General features: G+C 43.7%; 11 non-coding genes across 11 annotated transcripts; all 11 read right to left on the bottom strand.

Moving 5' to 3' along the window:
• Nucleotides 1–1111: 1111 nt before the first annotated feature.
• Nucleotides 1112–1183, bottom strand: TRNAG-UCC (transfer RNA glycine (anticodon UCC)). The gene has a single exon. It is a non-coding gene; the product is annotated as a tRNA-Gly (tRNA).
• A 1512-nt stretch (nt 1184–2695) lies between these two features.
• Nucleotides 2696–2767, bottom strand: TRNAG-CCC (transfer RNA glycine (anticodon CCC)). The gene has a single exon. It is a non-coding gene; the product is annotated as a tRNA-Gly (tRNA).
• A 1533-nt stretch (nt 2768–4300) lies between these two features.
• TRNAG-UCC (transfer RNA glycine (anticodon UCC)) lies at nt 4301–4372 on the bottom strand. Its single transcript has one exon. It is a non-coding gene; the product is annotated as a tRNA-Gly (tRNA).
• Nucleotides 4373–5894: 1522 nt separating this feature from the next.
• TRNAG-CCC (transfer RNA glycine (anticodon CCC)) lies at nt 5895–5966 on the bottom strand. Its single transcript has one exon. It is a non-coding gene; the product is annotated as a tRNA-Gly (tRNA).
• A 1529-nt stretch (nt 5967–7495) lies between these two features.
• On the bottom strand, nt 7496–7567 carry TRNAG-UCC (transfer RNA glycine (anticodon UCC)). Its single transcript has one exon. It is a non-coding gene; the product is annotated as a tRNA-Gly (tRNA).
• A 1522-nt stretch (nt 7568–9089) lies between these two features.
• Nucleotides 9090–9161, bottom strand: TRNAG-CCC (transfer RNA glycine (anticodon CCC)). The gene has a single exon. It is a non-coding gene; the product is annotated as a tRNA-Gly (tRNA).
• A 3127-nt stretch (nt 9162–12288) lies between these two features.
• Nucleotides 12289–12360, bottom strand: TRNAG-CCC (transfer RNA glycine (anticodon CCC)). Its single transcript has one exon. It is a non-coding gene; the product is annotated as a tRNA-Gly (tRNA).
• Nucleotides 12361–13889: 1529 nt separating this feature from the next.
• On the bottom strand, nt 13890–13961 carry TRNAG-UCC (transfer RNA glycine (anticodon UCC)). Its single transcript has one exon. It is a non-coding gene; the product is annotated as a tRNA-Gly (tRNA).
• A 1522-nt stretch (nt 13962–15483) lies between these two features.
• Nucleotides 15484–15555, bottom strand: TRNAG-CCC (transfer RNA glycine (anticodon CCC)). Its single transcript has one exon. It is a non-coding gene; the product is annotated as a tRNA-Gly (tRNA).
• Nucleotides 15556–17088: 1533 nt separating this feature from the next.
• On the bottom strand, nt 17089–17160 carry TRNAG-UCC (transfer RNA glycine (anticodon UCC)). The gene has a single exon. It is a non-coding gene; the product is annotated as a tRNA-Gly (tRNA).
• A 1522-nt stretch (nt 17161–18682) lies between these two features.
• Nucleotides 18683–18754, bottom strand: TRNAG-CCC (transfer RNA glycine (anticodon CCC)). Its single transcript has one exon. It is a non-coding gene; the product is annotated as a tRNA-Gly (tRNA).
• Nucleotides 18755–18864: the final 110 nt, after the last annotated feature.

Consider the following 18864-nt stretch of genomic DNA (forward strand, 5'->3'; position numbering starts at 1 on the left):
TCTTGTATTACACAGACACGAATAGTTGAGAAGTCTTTTCTCACATAGCTGGTACAAGCTTGCACTTTTCCTTTCTGGCTATGTGGAAATGACAGCTTGGTCCTTGGAAGGAAAATCAAGCAAAATTAGCAGAGGATGGTTTCGATCCATCGACCTCTGGGTTATGGGTCCAGCACGCTTCCGCTGCGCCACTCTGCTCCTTTGTGAAAGTGTTCTGTTTATGCAGATGAGGAGGCATTCAGAGAAGTGACGTGGGATTGGTCGGGCTCTCACCTCATTTGCCTAAGTATATCGCAAGGCATGCTGGGTGCAGAAAATCTTTATCTTCCCCTCTCACAATCAGTCACAACTGAAAGTCCAGACCCTCTTATTCACTAGCCGTTTCAGGCCTTTAACAAGACAACAGCTCTCCGACGCTCTCTGTCTCTCTCTCTCTCTGTGATCCTAGTGCTTGCATGCTCAGTATTTGGCTTTACCTGGGAGCCAGAGATCTACCCGGTGAGGGCTTGCCGGTATAAGGCTTTAGAGCGTTTGGGAGCGTTCGGTACATGAGAGGACGTTGGACTGGAAGCTATGCAAATTTGAAGCATCCAAACTTCCTGCTGCAGTCGGAGGCTCTTTCCATGGACATCTGCCTTTTGGATTTCTCTAAACTTGCCCTCTGATGAAGCATTTTGTGAGCTGCAGTTACCTCCGACGGCTACAAGGTGGTGCTACATTCAGGTGAGGGCACAAGTATGCACAAAATGTTGGGGACTTTTGCCAGATTTATTGCTGGATCTTGCATATTTTTTTCAGAGGCTAAATATTGCCTAGGAAATGCTTTTTAACATAGAGATGCTGGAGTTAAAATGTCTGGTCGGGCCTCAGCCCTTTCATTGTCTGCCCACTGTAACATATTTTTTTACCAGTACATGTGAGTGGTGACTCTGCTTTATGAAACTTATCATATATTAGGACAATGAATATAGCAGAAGGGGCGATCGAAATGCTTGCCTACATATTTGTTTATTTTTTATATAATGGCTGATTAACCTCTTAATTATATTACCATTTTGTGAAATGTTGCTTTAAAATATATCCTGCTTGCAGAATATATAAGTATTTGTATTGCGTTGGCCGGGAATCGAACCCGGGTCAACTGCTTGGAAGGCAGCTATGCTCACCACTATACCACCAACGCCCTCAGATCTTTGCGCTCTCGGTTCTAAACATTAGGACCCTGAGTTCAATGACTATCATGCACCAGCTTCAATGGTGCATTTGGTTTAGATACCAACATGAAAAGCAATAGAAAGTTTTTGTAGAAGGTAAGGAACTGGGATTGAAACCAAGGACAAAGCTGTGCAGAAGAGAAGAATGGAAAGCAGCAATACAAATAATAGATATGAACACATAGAGGCAGCATGGGAAGCAAAGCAGGGAAGAGAAATAGAGAACATTCCATGAAATGCCCAGGAGATAGATAAGAGCAGAACAAAAAAGGGAAGAATGAAATTCAAAGCCTCCACATAAAAGTGTTTGAAGGTCCCACCAGTCATTCATGCTTATTATTGTGTGCCTTTACTTTCAAAGTACAGTGTGGAGCTTTTGACGATCCCTCTCTTGTATTTCAGCAGACACAGATAGTTGAGAAGTCTTTTCTCACATAGCTGGCACAAGCTTGCGCTTTTCCTTGCTGGTAGCGTGGAAATGACAGCTTGGTCCTTGGAAGTAAAATCAAGCAAAATTAGCAGAGGATGGTTTCGATCCATCGACCTCTGGGTTATGGGCCCAGCACGCTTCCGCTGCGCCACTCTGCTCCGTTGTGAAAGTGTTCTTTTTATGCAGATAAGGAGCATTAGGCAGAGTAGCATGGGATTGGTCTGGCTCTCACCTCATTTGCATAAGTATATCCCAAGGCATGCTGGGTGCAGAAAAACTTAATCTTCCCCTCTCACAATCAGTCATAACTGAAAGTCAGACACTCTTAGGCACTAGCCGTTTCAGGCCTTTATCAAGACAGTAGCTCTTGAACCATCTCTCTCTCGCTCTGTGATCCTAGCACTAGCATGCTCAGGATTTGGCTTTACCTTGGAGCCAGAGATATACCCGGTGAGGGCTTGCCCGGTGTGAGGCTTTTGAGCGTTTGGGAGCGTTGTGGACGTTGGATAGGAAACTATGCGAATATGAAGCCTCCAACATTCCTGCTTCAGTGAGTGGTTCTTTCCATGGACATCTGACTCTTGGATTCCTCTCAACTTGCCTTCTGATAAAACATTTTGTGAGCAGCAGTTTCCTTCGACAGCTACAAGGTGGCGCTACATTCAGGTGAGAGCACAAGTATGCACAAAATGTTAGGGACTTTTGCCAGATTTATCGGTGGATCTTGCATATTTTTTCAGAGGCTAGATATTGCCTAGAAATGCTTTTTAACATAGAGATGCTGGAGTTACAATATCTGGTCGGGCCTCAGCCCTTCCATTGTTTGCCCACTGTAACAAATTTATTACCAGCACATGTGTGTTGTGACTCTGCTTTATGAAACTTATCATATATTAGGACAATGTATGTAGCAGAAGGTGCGATTGAGATGTTTGCCCACGTATTTGTTTATTTTTTTATATATGGCTGATTAATCTGTTCGTGAAATTTCCATTTTGTGACATGTTGCATTACAATATATCCTGCTTGCAGAATATATAAGTATTTTCAGTGCGTTGGCCGGGAATCGAACCCGGGTCAACTGCTTGGGAAGCAGCTATGCTCACCACTATACCACCAACGCCCTCTGATGTGTTAGCTCTCGGTTCTAAATATTACGTTGCAGAAATCAATGACTATCTTGCACCAGCTTCAATGGTGCATTTGGTTTAGATACCAACATGAGAAGCAGTAGAACGTTTTTTGCAGAGGGTAAGGAACTGGGGATTGAAACCAAGGACAAAGTTGTGCAGAAGAGAAGAAATGAAAAGCAACAGTACAAATAGTAGAAATGAGCATATATAGGCAGCATGGGAAGCAAAGCAGGGAAGAGAAAGAGAACATTCCATGAAATGCCCAGGAGATAGATAAGAGCAGAACAAAAAGGGAAGAATGAAATTCAAAGCATGCCCAGAAAGTTGTGTGAAGCTCCCACCAGTCAGTCATTTATGGTTATAATTGTGTGTCTTTACTTTCAAAGTACAGGGTTGTACCTTTCACGATCACTCTTGTATTACACAGACACGAATAGTTGAGAAGTCTTTTCTCACATAGCTGGCACAAGCTTGCACTTTTCCTTTCTGGCTATGTGGAAATGACAGCTTGGTCCTTGGAAGGAAAATCAAGCAAAATTAGCAGAGGATGGTTTCGATCCATCGACCTCTGGGTTATGGGCCCAGCACGCTTCCGCTGCGCCACTCTGCTCCTTTGTGAAAGTGTTCTCTTTATGCAGATGAGGAGGCATTCAGAGAAGTGACGTGGGATTGGTCGGGCTCTCACCTCATTTGCCTAAGTATATCGCAAGGCATGCTGGGTGCAGAAAATCTTTATCTTCCCCTCTCACAATCAGTCACAACTGAAAGTCCAGACCCTCTTAGGCACTAGCCGTTTCAGGCCTTTAACAAGACAACAGCTCTCCGACGCTCTCTGTCTCTCTCTCTCTCTGTGATCCTAGTGCTTGCATGCTCAGTATTTGGCTTTTCCTGGGAGCCAGAGATCTACCCGGTGAGGGCTTGCCGGTATAAGGCTTTAGAGCGTTTGGGAGCGTTCGGTACATGAGAGGACGTTGGACTGGAAGCTATGCAAATTTGAAGCATCCAAACTTCCTGCTGCAGTCGGAGGCTCTTTCCATGGACATCTGCCTTTTGGATTCCTCTAAACTTGCCCTCTGATGAAACATTTTGTGAGCTGCAGTTACCTCCGACGGCTACAAGGTGGTGCTACATTCAGGTGAGGGCACAAGTATGCACAAAATGTTGGGGACTTTTGCCAGATTTATTGCTGGATCTTGCATATTTTTTTCAGAGGCTAAATATTGCCTAGGAAATGCTTTTTAACATAGAGATGCTGGAGTTAAAAGGTCTGGTTGGGCCTCAGCCCTTTCATTGTCTGCCCACTGTAACATATTTTTTTACCAGTACATGTGAGTGGTGACTCTGCTTTATGAAACTTATCATATATTAGGACAATGAATATAGCAGAAGGGGCGATCGAAATGCTTGCCTACATATTTGTTTATTCTTTATATAATGGCTGATTAACCTCTTAATTATATTACCATTTTGTGAAATGTTGCTTTAAAATATATCCTGCTTGCAGAATATATAAGTATTTGTACTGCGTTGGCCGGGAATCGAACCCGGGTCAACTGCTTGGAAGGCAGCTATGCTCACCACTATACCACCAACGCCCTCTGATCTTTGCGCTCTCGGTTCTAAACATTAGGACCCTGAGTTCAATGACTATCATGCACCAGCTTCAATGGTGCATTTGGTTTAGATACCAACATGAAAAGCAATAGAAAGTTTTTGTAGAGGGTAAGGAACTGGGATTGAAACCAAGGACAAAGCTGTGCAGAAGAGAAGAATGGAAAGCAGCAATACAAATAATAGATATGAACACATAGAGGCAGCATGGGAAGCAAAGCAGGGAAGAGAAATAGAGAACATTCCATGAAATGCCCAGGAGATAGATAAGAGCAGAACAAAAAAGGGAAGAATGAAATTCAAAGCCTCCACATAAAAGTGTTTGAAGGTCCCACCAGTCATTCATGCTTATTATTGTGTGCCTTTACTTTCAAAGTACAGTGTGGAGCCTTTGACGATCCCTCTCTTGTATTTCAGCAGACACAGATAGTTGAGAAGTCTTTTCTCACATAGCTGGCACAAGCTTGCGCTTTTCCTTGCTGGTAGCGTGGAAATGACAGCTTGGTCCTTGGAAGTAAAATCAAGCAAAATTAGCAGAGGATGGTTTCGATCCATCGACCTCTGGGTTATGGGCCCAGCACGCTTCCGCTGCGCCACTCTGCTCCGTTGTGAAAGTGTTCTTTTTATGCAGATAAGGAGCATTAGGCAGAGTAGCATGGGATTGGTCTGGCTCTCACCTCATTTGCATAAGTATATCCCAAGGCATGCTGGGTGCAGAAAAACTTCATCTTCCCCTCTCACAATCAGTCATAACTGAAAGTCAGACACTCTTAGGCACTAGCCGTTTCAGGCCTTTATCAAGACAGTAGCTCTTGAACCATCTCTCTCTCGCTCTGTGATCCTAGCACTAGCATGCTCAGGATTTGGCTTTACCTTGGAGCCAGAGATATACCCAGTGAGGGCTTGCCCGGTGTGAGGCTTTTGAGCGTTTGGGAGCGTTCGGGACGTGAGTGGACGTTGGATAGGAAACTATGCGAATATGAAGCCTCCAACATTCCTGCTTCAGTGAGTGGTTCTTTCCATGGACATCTGACTCTTGGATTCCTCTCAACTTGCCTTCTGATAAAACATTTTGTGAGCAGCAGTTTCCTTCGACAGCTACAAGGTGGCGCTACATTCAGGTGAGAGCACAAGTATGCACAAAATGTTAGGGACTTTTGCCAGATTTATCGGTGGATCTTGCATATTTTTTCAGAGGCTAGATATTGCCTAGAAATGCTTTTTAACATAGAGATGCTGGAGTTACAATGTCTGGTCGGGCCTCAGCCCTTCCATTGTTTGCCCACTGTAACAAATTTATTACCAGCACATGTGTGTTGTGACTCTGCTTTATGAAACTTATCATATATTAGGACAATGTATGTAGCAGAAGGTGCGATTGAGATGTTTGCCCACGTATTTGTTTATTTTTTTATATATGGCTGATTAATCTGTTCGTGAAATTTCCATTTTGTGACATGTTGCATTACAATATATCCTGCTTGCAGAATATATAAGTATTTTCAGTGCGTTGGCCGGGAATCGAACCCGGGTCAACTGCTTGGGAAGCAGCTATGCTCACCACTATACCACCAACGCCCTCTGATGTGTTAGCTCTCGGTTCTAAATATTACGTTGCAGAAATCAATGACTATCTTGCACCAGCTTCAATGGTGCATTTGGTTTAGATACCAACATGAGAAGCAGTAGAACGTTTTTTGCAGAGGGTAAGGAACTGGGGATTGAAACCAAGGACAAAGTTGTGCAGAAGAGAAGAAATGAAAAGCAACAGTACAAATAGTAGAAATGAGCATATATAGGCAGCATGGGAAGCAAAGCAGGGAAGAGAAAGAGAACATTCCATGAATTGCCCAGGAGATAGATAAGAGCAGAACAAAAAGGGAAGAATGAAATTCAAAGCATGCCCAGAAAGTTGTGTGAAGCTCCCACCAGTCATTTATGGTTATAATTGTGTGTCTTTACTTTCAAAGTACAGGGTTGTACCTTTCACGATCACTCTTGTATTACACAGACACGAATAGTTGAGAAGTCTTTTCTCACATAGCTGGTACAAGCTTGCACTTTTCCTTTCTGGCTATGTGGAAATGACAGCTTGGTCCTTGGAAGGAAAATCAAGCAAAATTAGCAGAGGATGGTTTCGATCCATCGACCTCTGGGTTATGGGCCCAGCACGCTTCCGCTGCGCCACTCTGCTCCTTTGTGAAAGTGTTCTGTTTATGCAGATGAGGAGGCATTCAGAGAAGTGACGTGGGATTGGTCGTGCTCTCACCTCATTTGCCTAAGTATATCGCAAGGCATGCTGGGTGCAGAAAATCTTTATCTTCCCCTCTCACAATCAGTCACAACTGAAAGTCCAGACCCTCTTATTCACTAGCCGTTTCAGGCCTTTAACAAGACAACAGCTCTCCGACGCTCTCTGTCTCTCTCTCTCTCTGTGATCCTAGTGCTTGCATGCTCAGTATTTGGCTTTACCTGGGAGCCAGAGATCTACCCGGTGAGGGCTTGCCGGTATAAGGCTTTAGAGCGTTTGGGAGCGTTCGGTACATGAGAGGACATTGGACTGGAAGCTATGCAAATTTGAAGCATCCAAACTTCCTGCTGCAGTCGGAGGCTCTTTCCATGGACATCTGCCTTTTGGATTCCTCTAAACTTGCCCTCTGATGAAACATTTTGTGAGCTGCAGTTACCTCCGACGGCTACAAGGTGGTGCTACATTCAGGTGAGGGCACAAGTATGCACAAAATGTTGGGGACTTTTGCCAGATTTATTGCTGGATCTTGCATATTTTTTTCAGAGGCTAAATATTGCCTAGGAAATGCTTTTTAACATAGAGATGCTGGAGTTAAAATGTCTGGTCGGGCCTCAGCCCTTTCATTGTCTGCCCACTGTAACATATTTTTTTACCAGTACATGTGAGTGGTGACTCTGCTTTATGAAACTTATCATATATTAGGACAATGAATATAGCAGAAGGGGCGATCGAAATGCTTGCCTACATATTTGTTTATTTTTTATATAATGGCTGATTAACCTCTTAATTATATTACCATTTTGTGAAATGTTGCTTTAAAATATATCCTGCTTGCAGAATATATAAGTATTTGTATTGCGTTGGCCGGGAATCGAACCCGGGTCAACTGCTTGGAAGGCAGCTATGCTCACCACTATACCACCAACGCCCTCAGATCTTTGCGCTCTCGGTTCTAAACATTAGGACCCTGAGTTCAATGACTATCATGCACCAGCTTCAATGGTGCATTTGGTTTAGATACCAACATGAAAAGCAATAGAAAGTTTTTGTAGAAGGTAAGGAACTGGGATTGAAACCAAGGACAAAGCTGTGCAGAAGAGAAGAATGGAAAGCAGCAATACAAATAATAGATATGAACACATAGAGGCAGCATGGGAAGCAAAGCAGGGAAGAGAAATAGAGAACATTCCATGAAATGCCCAGGAGATAGATAAGAGCAGAACAAAAAAGGGAAGAATGAAATTCAAAGCCTCCACATAAAAGTGTTTGAAGGTCCCACCAGTCATTCATGCTTATTATTGTGTGCCTTTACTTTCAAAGTACAGTGTGGAGCTTTTGACGATCCCTCTCTTGTATTTCAGCAGACACAGATAGTTGAGAAGTCTTTTCTCACATAGCTGGCACAAGCTTGCGCTTTTCCTTGCTGGTAGCGTGGAAATGACAGCTTGGTCCTTGGAAGTAAAATCAAGCAAAATTAGCAGAGGATGGTTTCGATCCATCGACCTCTGGGTTATGGGCCCAGCACGCTTCCGCTGCGCCACTCTGCTCCGTTGTGAAAGTGTTCTTTTTATGCAGATAAGGAGCATTAGGCAGAGTAGCATGGGATTGGTCTGGCTCTCACCTCATTTGCATAAGTATATCCCAAGGCATGCTGGGTGCAGAAAAACTTCATCTTCCCCTCTCACAATCAGTCATAACTGAAAGTCAGACACTCTTAGGCACTAGCCGTTTCAGGCCTTTATCAAGACAGTAGCTCTTGAACCATCTCTCTCTCGCTCTGTGATCCTAGCACTAGCATGCTCAGGATTTGGCTTTACCTTGGAGCCAGAGATATACCCGGTGAGGGCTTGCCCGGTGTGAGGCTTTTGAGCGTTTGGGAGCGTTCGGGACGTGAGTGGACGTTGGATAGGAAACTATGCGAATATGAAGCCTCCAACATTCCTGCTTCAGTGAGTGGTTCTTTCCATGGACATCTGACTCTTGGATTCCTCTCAACTTGCCTTCTGATAAAACATTTTGTGAGCAGCAGTTTCCTTCGACAGCTACAAGGTGGCGCTACATTCAGGTGAGAGCACAAGTATGCACAAAATGTTAGGGACTTTTGCCAGATTTATCGGTGGATCTTGCATATTTTTTCAGAGGCTAGATATTGCCTAGAAATGCTTTTTAACATAGAGATGCTGGAGTTACAATATCTGGTCGGGCCTCAGCCCTTCCATTGTTTGCCCACTGTAACAAATTTATTACCAGCACATGTGTGTTGTGACTCTGCTTTATGAAACTTATCATATATTAGGACAATGTATGTAGCAGAAGGTGCGATTGAGATGTTTGCCCACGTATTTGTTTATTTTTTTATATATGGCTGATTAATCTGTTCGTGAAATTTCCATTTTGTGACATGTTGCATTACAATATATCCTGCTTGCAGAATATATAAGTATTTTCAGTGCGTTGGCCGGGAATCGAACCCGGGTCAACTGCTTGGGAAGCAGCTATGCTCACCACTATACCACCAACGCCCTCTGATGTGTTAGCTCTCGGTTCTAAATATTACGTTGCAGAAATCAATGACTATCTTGCACCAGCTTCAATGGTGCATTTGGTTTAGATACCAACATGAGAAGCAGTAGAACGTTTTTTGCAGAGGGTAAGGAACTGGGGATTGAAACCAAGGACAAAGTTGTGCAGAAGAGAAGAAATGAAAAGCAACAGTACAAATAGTAGAAATGAGCATATATAGGCAGCATGGGAAGCAAAGCAGGGAAGAGAAAGAGGACATTCCATGAAATGCCCAGGAGATAGATAAGAGCAGAACAAAAAGGGAAGAATGAAATTCAAAGCATGCCCAGAAAGTTGTGTGAAGCTCCCACCAGTCAGTCATTTATGGTTATAATTGTGTGTCTTTACTTTCAAAGTACAGGGTTGTACCTTTCACGATCACTCTTGTATTACACAGACACGAATAGTTGAGAAGTCTTTTCTCACATAGCTGGCACAAGCTTGCACTTTTCCTTTCTGGCTATGTGGAAATGACAGCTTGGTCCTTGGAAGGAAAATCAAGCAAAATTAGCAGAGGATGGTTTCGATCCATCGACCTCTGGGTTATGGGCCCAGCACGCTTCCGCTGCGCCACTCTGCTCCTTTGTGAAAGTGTTCTCTTTATGCAGATGAGGAGGCATTCAGAGAAGTGACGTGGGATTGGTCGGGCTCTCACCTCATTTGCCTAAGTATATCGCAAGGCATGCTGGGTGCAGAAAATCTTTATCTTCCCCTCTCACAATCAGTCACAACTGAAAGTCCAGACCCTCTTAGGCACTAGCCGTTTCAGGCCTTTAACAAGACAACAGCTCTCCGACGCTCTCTGTCTCTCTCTCTCTCTGTGATCCTAGTGCTTGCATGCTCAGTATTTGGCTTTTCCTGGGAGCCAGAGATCTACCCGGTGAGGGCTTGCCGGTATAAGGCTTTAGAGCGTTTGGGAGCGTTCGGTACATGAGAGGACGTTGGACTGGAAGCTATGCAAATTTGAAGCATCCAAACTTCCTGCTGCAGTCGGAGGCTCTTTCCATGGACATCTGCCTTTTGGATTCCTCTAAACTTGCCCTCTGATGAAACATTTTGTGAGCTGCAGTTACCTCCGACGGCTACAAGGTGGTGCTACATTCAGGTGAGGGCACAAGTATGCACAAAATGTTGGGGACTTTTGCCAGATTTATTGCTGGATCTTGCATATTTTTTTCAGAGGCTAAATATTGCCTAGGAAATGCTTTTTAACATAGAGATGCTGGAGTTAAAAGGTCTGGTTGGGCCTCAGCCCTTTCATTGTCTGCCCACTGTAACATATTTTTTTACCAGTACATGTGAGTGGTGACTCTGCTTTATGAAACTTATCATATATTAGGACAATGAATATAGCAGAAGGGGCGATCGAAATGCTTGCCTACATATTTGTTTATTCTTTATATAATGGCTGATTAACCTCTTAATTATATTACCATTTTGTGAAATGTTGCTTTAAAATATATCCTGCTTGCAGAATATATAAGTATTTGTACTGCGTTGGCCAGGAATCGAACCCGGGTCAACTGCTTGGAAGGCAGCTATGCTCACCACTATACCACCAACGCCCTCTGATCTTTGCGCTCTCGGTTCTAAACATTAGGACCCTGAGTTCAATGACTATCATGCACCAGCTTCAATGGTGCATTTGGTTTAGATACCAACATGAAAAGCAATAGAAAGTTTTTGTAGAGGGTAAGGAACTGGGATTGAAACCAAGGACAAAGCTGTGCAGAAGAGAAGAATGGAAAGCAGCAATACAAATAATAGATATGAACACATAGAGGCAGCATGGGAAGCAAAGCAGGGAAGAGAAATAGAGAACATTCCATGAAATGCCCAGGAGATAGATAAGAGCAGAACAAAAAAGGGAAGAATGAAATTCAAAGCCTCCACATAAAAGTGTTTGAAGGTCCCACCAGTCATTCATGCTTATTATTGTGTGCCTTTACTTTCAAAGTACAGTGTGGAGCCTTTGACGATCCCTCTCTTGTATTTCAGCAGACACAGATAGTTGAGAAGTCTTTTCTCACATAGCTGGCACAAGCTTGCGCTTTTCCTTGCTGGTAGCGTGGAAATGACAGCTTGGTCCTTGGAAGTAAAATCAAGCAAAATTAGCAGAGGATGGTTTCGATCCATCGACCTCTGGGTTATGGGCCCAGCACGCTTCCGCTGCGCCACTCTGCTCCGTTGTGAAAGTGTTCTTTTTATGCAGATAAGGAGCATTAGGCAGAGTAGCATGGGATTGGTCTGGCTCTCACCTCATTTGCATAAGTATATCCCAAGGCATGCTGGGTGCAGAAAAACTTCATCTTCCCCTCTCACAATCAGTCATAACTGAAAGTCAGACACTCTTAGGCACTAGCCGTTTCAGGCCTTTATCAAGACAGTAGCTCTTGAACCATCTCTCTCTCGCTCTGTGATCCTAGCACTAGCATGCTCAGGATTTGGCTTTACCTTGGAGCCAGAGATATACCCAGTGAGGGCTTGCCCGGTGTGAGGCTTTTGAGCGTTTGGGAGCGTTCGGGACGTGAGTGGACGTTGGATAGGAAACTATGCGAATATGAAGCCTCCAACATTCCTGCTTCAGTGAGTGGTTCTTTCCATGGACATCTGACTCTTGGATTCCTCTCAACTTGCCTTCTGATAAAACATTTTGTGAGCAGCAGTTTCCTTCGACAGCTACAAGGTGGCGCTACATTCAGGTGAGAGCACAAGTATGCACAAAATGTTAGGGACTTTTGCCAGATTTATCGGTGGATCTTGCATATTTTTTCAGAGGCTAGATATTGCCTAGAAATGCTTTTTAACATAGAGATGCTGGAGTTACAATGTCTGGTCGGGCCTCAGCCCTTCCATTGTTTGCCCACTGTAACAAATTTATTACCAGCACATGTGTGTTGTGACTCTGCTTTATGAAACTTATCATATATTAGGACAATGTATGTAGCAGAAGGTGCGATTGAGATGTTTGCCCACGTATTTGTTTATTTTTTTATATATGGCTGATTAATCTGTTCGTGAAATTTCCATTTTGTGACATGTTGCATTACAATATATCCTGCTTGCAGAATATATAAGTATTTTCAGTGCGTTGGCCGGGAATCGAACCCGGGTCAACTGCTTGGGAAGCAGCTATGCTCACCACTATACCACCAACGCCCTCTGATGTGTTAGCTCTCGGTTCTAAATATTACGTTGCAGAAATCAATGACTATCTTGCACCAGCTTCAATGGTGCATTTGGTTTAGATACCAACATGAGAAGCAGTAGAACGTTTTTTGCAGAGGGTAAGGAACTGGGGATTGAAACCAAGGACAAAGTTGTGCAGAAGAGAAGAAATGAAAAGCAACAGTACAAATAGTAGAAATGAGCATATATAGGCAGCATGGGAAGCAAAGCAGGGAAGAGAAAGAGAACATTCCATGAATTGCCCAGGAGATAGATAAGAGCAGAACAAAAAGGGAAGAATGAAATTCAAAGCATGCCCAGAAAGTTGTGTGAAGCTCCCACCAGTCATTTATGGTTATAATTGTGTGTCTTTACTTTCAAAGTACAGGGTTGTACCTTTCACGATCACTCTTGTATTACACAGACACGAATAGTTGAGAAGTCTTTTCTCACATAGCTGGTACAAGCTTGCACTTTTCCTTTCTGGCTATGTGGAAATGACAGCTTGGTCCTTGGAAGGAAAATCAAGCAAAATTAGCAGAGGATGGTTTCGATCCATCGACCTCTGGGTTATGGGCCCAGCACGCTTCTGCTGCCCCACTCTGCTTCTTTGTGAAAGTGTTCTGTTTATGCAGATGAGGAGGCATTCAGAGAAGTGACGTGGGATTGGTCGGGCTCTCACCTCATTTGCCTAAGTATATCGCAAGGCATGCTGGGTGCAGAAAATCTTTATCTTCCCCTCTCACAATCAGTCACAACTGAAAGTCCAGACCCTCTTATTCACTAGCCGTTTCAGGCCTTTAACAAGACAACAGCTCTCCGACGCTCTCTGTCTCTCTCTCTCTCTGTGATCCTAGTGCTTGCATGCTCAGTATTTGGCTTTACCTGGGAGCCAGAGATCTACCCGGTGAGGGCTTGCCGGTATAAGGCTTTAGAGCGTTTGGGAGCGTTCGGTACATGAGAGGACATTGGACTGGAAGCTATGCAAATTTGAAGCATCCAAACTTCCTGCTGCAGTCGGAGGCTCTTTCCATGGACATCTGCCTTTTGGATTCCTCTAAACTTGCCCTCTGATGAAACATTTTGTGAGCTGCAGTTACCTCCGACGGCTACAAGGTGGTGCTACATTCAGGTGAGGGCACAAGTATGCACAAAATGTTGGGGACTTTTGCCAGATTTATTGCTGGATCTTGCATATTTTTTTCAGAGGCTAAATATTGCCTAGGAAATGCTTTTTAACATAGAGATGCTGGAGTTAAAATGTCTGGTCGGGCCTCAGCCCTTTCATTGTCTGCCCACTGTAACATATTTTTTTACCAGTACATGTGAGTGGTGACTCTGCTTTATGAAACTTATCATATATTAGGACAATGAATATAGCAGAAGGGGCGATCGAAATGCTTGCCTACATATTTGTTTATTTTTTATATAATGGCTGATTAACCTCTTAATTATATTACCATTTTGTGAAATGTTGCTTTAAAATATATCCTGCTTGCAGAATATATAAGTATTTGTATTGCGTTGGCCGGGAATCGAACCCGGGTCAACTGCTTGGAAGGCAGCTATGCTCACCACTATACCACCAACGCCCTCAGATCTTTGCGCTCTCGGTTCTAAACATTAGGACCCTGAGTTCAATGACTATCATGCACCAGCTTCAATGGTGCATTTGGTTTAGATACCAACATGAAAAGCAATAGAAAGTTTTTGTAGAAGGTAAGGAACTGGGATTGAAACCAAGGACAAAGCTGTGCAGAAGAGAAGAATGGAAAGCAGCAATACAAATAATAGATATGAACACATAGAGGCAGCATGGGAAGCAAAGCAGGGAAGAGAAATAGAGAACATTCCATGAAATGCCCAGGAGATAGATAAGAGCAGAACAAAAAAGGGAAGAATGAAATTCAAAGCCTCCACATAAAAGTGTTTGAAGGTCCCACCAGTCATTCATGCTTATTATTGTGTGCCTTTACTTTCAAAGTACAGTGTGGAGCTTTTGACGATCCCTCTCTTGTATTTCAGCAGACACAGATAGTTGAGAAGTCTTTTCTCACATAGCTGGCACAAGCTTGCGCTTTTCCTTGCTGGTAGCGTGGAAATGACAGCTTGGTCCTTGGAAGTAAAATCAAGCAAAATTAGCAGAGGATGGTTTCGATCCATCGACCTCTGGGTTATGGGCCCAGCACGCTTCCGCTGCGCCACTCTGCTCCGTTGTGAAAGTGTTCTTTTTATGCAGATAAGGAGCATTAGGCAGAGTAGCATGGGATTGGTCTGGCTCTCACCTCATTTGCATAAGTATATCCCAAGGCATGCTGGGTGCAGAAAAACTTCATCTTCCCCTCTCACAATCAGTCATAACTGAAAGTCAGACACTCTTAGGCACTAGCCGTTTCAGGCCTTTATCAAGACAGTAGCTCTTGAACCATCTCTCTCTCGCTCTGTGATCCTAGCACTAGCATGCTCAGGATTTGGCTTTACCTTGGAGCCAGAGATATACCCGGTGAGGGCTTGCCCGGTGTGAGGCTTTTGAGCGTTTGGGAGCGTTCGGGACGTGAGTGGACGTTGGACAGGAAACTATGCGAATATGAAGCCTCCAACATTCCTGCTTCAGTGAGTGGTTCTTTCCATGGACATCTGACTCTTGGATTCCTCTCAACTTGCCTTCTGATAAAACATTTTGTGAGCAGCAGTTTCCTTCGACAGCTACAAGGTGGCGCTACATTCAGGTGAGAGCACAAGTATGCACAAAATGTTAGGGACTTTTGCCAGATTTATCGGTGGATCTTGCATATTTTTTCAGAGGCTAGATATTGCCTAGAAATGCTTTTTAACATAGAGATGCTGGAGTTACAATGTCTGGTCGGGCCTCAGCCCTTCCATTGTTTGCCCACTGTAACAAATTTATTACCAGCACATGTGTGTTGTGACTCTGCTTTATGAAACTTATCATATATTAGGACAATGTATGTAGCAGAAGGTGCGATTGAGATGTTTGCCCACGTATTTGTTTATTTTTTTATATATGGCTGATTAATCTGTTCGTGAAATTTCCATTTTGTGACATGTTGCATTACAATATATCCTGCTTGCAGAATATATAAGTATTTTCAGTGCGTTGGCCGGGAATCGAACCCGGGTCAACTGCTTGGGAAGCAGCTATGCTCACCACTATACCACCAACGCCCTCTGATGTGTTAGCTCTCGGTTCTAAATATTACGTTGCAGAAATCAATGACTATCTTGCACCAGCTTCAATGGTGCATTTGGTTTAGATACCAACATGAGAAGCAGTAGAACGTTTTTTGCAGAGGGTAAGGAACTGGGGATTGAAACCAAGGACAAAGTTGTGCAGAAGAGAAGAAATGAAAAGCAACAGTACAAATAGTAGAAATGAGCATATATAGGCAGCATGGGAAGCAAAGCAGGGAAGAGAAAGAGAACATTCCATGAAATGCCCAGGAGATAGATAAGAGCAGAACAAAAAGGGAAGAATGAAATTCAAAGCATGCCCAGAAAGTTGTGTGAAGCTCCCACCAGTCAGTCATTTATGGTTATAATTGTGTGTCTTTACTTTCAAAGTACAGGGTTGTACCTTTCACGATCACTCTTGTATTACACAGACACGAATAGTTGAGAAGTCTTTTCTCACATAGCTGGCAAAAGCTTGCACTTTTCCTTTCTGGCTATGTGGAAATGACAGCTTGGTCCTTGGAAGGAAAATCAAGCAAAATTAGCAGAGGATGGTTTCGATCCATCGACCTCTGGGTTATGGGCCCAGCACGCTTCCGCTGCGCCACTCTGCTCCTTTGTGAAAGTGTTCTCTTTATGCAGATGAGGAGGCATTCAGAGAAGTGACGTGGGATTGGTCGGGCTCTCACCTCATTTGCCTAAGTATATCGCAAGGCATGCTGGGTGCAGAAAATCTTTATCTTCCCCTCTCACAATCAGTCACAACTGAAAGTCCAGACCCTCTTAGGCACTAGCCGTTTCAGGCCTTTAACAAGACAACAGCTCTCCGACGCTCTCTGTCTCTCTCTCTCTCTGTGATCCTAGTGCTTGCATGCTCAGTATTTGGCTTTTCCTGGGAGCCAGAGATCTACCCGGTGAGGGCTTGCCGGTATAAGGCTTTAGAGCGTTTGGGAGCGTTCGGTACATGAGAGGACGTTGGACTGGAAGCTATGCAAATTTGAAGCATCCAAACTTCCTGCTGCAGTCGGAGGCTCTTTCCATGGACATCTGCCTTTTGGATTCCTCTAAACTTGCCCTCTGATGAAACATTTTGTGAGCTGCAGTTACCTCCGACGGCTACAAGGTGGTGCTACATTCAGGTGAGGGCACAAGTATGCACAAAATGTTGGGGACTTTTGCCAGATTTATTGCTGGATCTTGCATATTTTTTTCAGAGGCTAAATATTGCCTAGGAAATGCTTTTTAACATAGAGATGCTGGAGTTAAAAGGTCTGGTTGGGCCTCAGCCCTTTCATTGTCTGCCCACTGTAACATATTTTTTTACCAGTACATGTGAGTGGTGACTCTGCTTTATGAAACTTATCATATATTAGGACAATGAATATAGCAGAAGGGGCGATCGAAATGCTTGCCTACATATTTGTTTATTCTTTATATAATGGCTGATTAACCTCTTAATTATATTACCATTTTGTGAAATGTTGCTTTAAAATATATCCTGCTTGCAGAATATATAAGTATTTGTACTGCGTTGGCCGGGAATCGAACCCGGGTCAACTGCTTGGAAGGCAGCTATGCTCACCACTATACCACCAACGCCCTCTGATCTTTGCGCTCTCGGTTCTAAACATTAGGACCCTGAGTTCAATGACTATCATGCACCAGCTTCAATGGTGCATTTGGTTTAGATACCAACATGAAAAGCAATAGAAAGTTTTTGTAGAGGGTAAGGAACTGGGATTGAAACCAAGGACAAAGCTGTGCAGAAGAGAAGAATGGAAAGCAGCAATACAAATAATAGATATGAACACATAGAGGCAGCATGGGAAGCAAAGCAGGGAAGAGAAATAGAGAACATTCCATGAAATGCCCAGGAGATAGATAAGAGCAGAACAAAAAAGGGAAGAATGAAATTCAAAGCCTCCACATAAAAGTGTTTGAAGGTCCCACCAGTCATTCATGCTTATTATTGTGTGCCTTTACTTTCAAAGTACAGTGTGGAGCCTTTGACGATCCCTCTCTTGTATTTCAGCAGACACAGATAGTTGAGAAGTCTTTTCTCACATAGCTGGCACAAGCTTGCGCTTTTCCTTGCTGGTAGCGTGGAAATGACAGCTTGGTCCTTGGAAGTAAAATCAAGCAAAATTAGCAGAGGATGGTTTCGATCCATCGACCTCTGGGTTATGGGCCCAGCACGCTTCCGCTGCGCCACTCTGCTCCGTTGTGAAAGTGTTCTTTTTATGCAGATAAGGAGCATTAGGCAGAGTAGCATGGGATTGGTCTGGCTCTCACCTCATTTGCATAAGTATATCCCAAGGCATGCTGGGTGCAGAAAAACTTCATCTTCCCCTCTCACAATCAGTCATAACTGAAAGTCAGACACTCTTAGGCACTAGCCGTTTCAGGCCTTTATCAAGACAGTAGCTCTTGAACCATCTCTCTCTCGCTCTGTGATCCTAGCACTAGCATGCTCAGGATTTGGCTTTACCTTGGAGCCAGAGATATACCCGGTGAGGGCTTGCCCGGTGTGAGGCTTTTGAGCGTTTGGGAGCGTTCGGGACGTGAGTGGACGTTGGACAGGAAACTATGCGAATATGAAGCCTCCAACATTCCTGCTTCAGTGAGTGGTTCTTTCCATGGACATCTGACTCTTGGATTCCTCTCAACTTGCCTTCTGATAAAACATTTTGTGAGCAGCAGTTTCCTTCGACAGCTACAAGGTGGCGCTACATTCAGGTGAGAGCACAAGTATGCACAAAATGTTAGGGACTTTTGCCAGATTTATCGGTGGATCTTGCATATTTTTTCAGAGGCTAGATATTGCCTAGAAATGCTTTTTAACATAGAGATGCTGGAGTTACAATGTCTGGTCGGGCCTCAGCCCTTCCATTGTTTGCCCACTGTAACAAATTTATTACCAGCACATGTGTGTTGTGACTCTGCTTTATGAAACTTATCATATATTAGGACAATGTATGTAGCAGAAGGTGCGATTGAGATGTTTGCCCACGTATTTGTTTATTTTTTTATATATGGCTGATTAATCTGTTCGTGAAATTTCCATTTTGTGACATGTTGCATTACAATATATCCTGCTTGCAGAATATATAAGTATTTTCAGTGCGTTGGCCGGGAATCGAACCCGGGTCAACTGCTTGGGAAGCAGCTATGCTCACCACTATACCACCAACGCCCTCTGATGTGTTAGCTCTCGGTTCTAAATATTACGTTGCAGAAATCAATGACTATCTTGCACCAGCTTCAATGGTGCATTTGGTTTAGATACCAACATGAGAAGCAGTA

The sequence above is a fragment of the Lissotriton vulgaris genome, chromosome 9 (genome assembly GCF_964263255.1).
Source record: "Lissotriton vulgaris chromosome 9, aLisVul1.2, whole genome shotgun sequence".
Classification (NCBI taxonomy): domain Eukaryota; kingdom Metazoa; phylum Chordata; class Amphibia; order Caudata; family Salamandridae; genus Lissotriton; species Lissotriton vulgaris.